This window comes from Drosophila nasuta, chromosome X (genome assembly GCF_023558535.2).
Source record: "Drosophila nasuta strain 15112-1781.00 chromosome X, ASM2355853v1, whole genome shotgun sequence".
Taxonomy (NCBI): domain Eukaryota; kingdom Metazoa; phylum Arthropoda; class Insecta; order Diptera; family Drosophilidae; genus Drosophila; species Drosophila nasuta.
Window position 1 is genome coordinate 12734104 of NC_083459.1, and position 713 is coordinate 12734816.

Sequence of the window (713 nt, forward strand, 5' to 3'; positions counted from 1 at the left end):
TAAATCGGAAACCTTATCACTTCGTGGTATTTACTTTATAGCGACACTGACAAACTTTTCCTCAATTTTTATTTTTTGCCAAACAATATATTTATAATTTTATCATCTGCCGATTGCTGATTGCTGCTGAGACAGAAGCCAAACAATTTGCTCAAACGCATTGCTTCTTCATTCAATAACTCAACTATTTTTCGGATACCGTTAATTCAGCAGTCGTGGCCGAGCGGTTAAGGCGTCTGACTAGAAATCAGATTCCCTCTGGGAGCGTAGGTTCGAATCCTACCGACTGCGAGAATTTCGATTCACTTTTTTTTAATTTGCTTTCTAATTTTATATAATAAAGCATTTTCAAATTACGTATTATTATAACTTTGTGCCGACAGGAAATGTATGTAACAGGTAGAAGGAGGCATCTCCGACCCTATAAAGTATATATATTCTTGATCAGCGTCAACAGCCGAGACGATCTAGCCATGTCCGCCTGTCCGTCTGTGTGTCTGTCCGTCTGTCCATATGAACACCAAGATCTCAGAGACTATAAGAGATAGAGCTATAATTTTTTTTCGACAGCATTTGTTATGTTTGCACGCAGATCAAGTTTGTTTCAAATTTTCGCCACGCCCACTTTCGCCCCCGTAAATTGACAAAAATCAAATGACAGGAGTAATTTTGAAGCTAGAGTTTTGTACGTTCAATATACGTACGTAATAACT

General features: G+C 38.0%; 1 non-coding gene across 1 annotated transcript; it reads left to right on the forward strand.

Moving 5' to 3' along the window:
- The first annotated feature begins 209 nt into the window (after positions 1–209).
- Positions 210–291, forward strand: Trnas-aga (transfer RNA serine (anticodon AGA)). Its single transcript has one exon. It is a non-coding gene; the product is annotated as a tRNA-Ser (tRNA).
- The last annotated feature ends 422 nt before the right edge of the window (positions 292–713 follow it).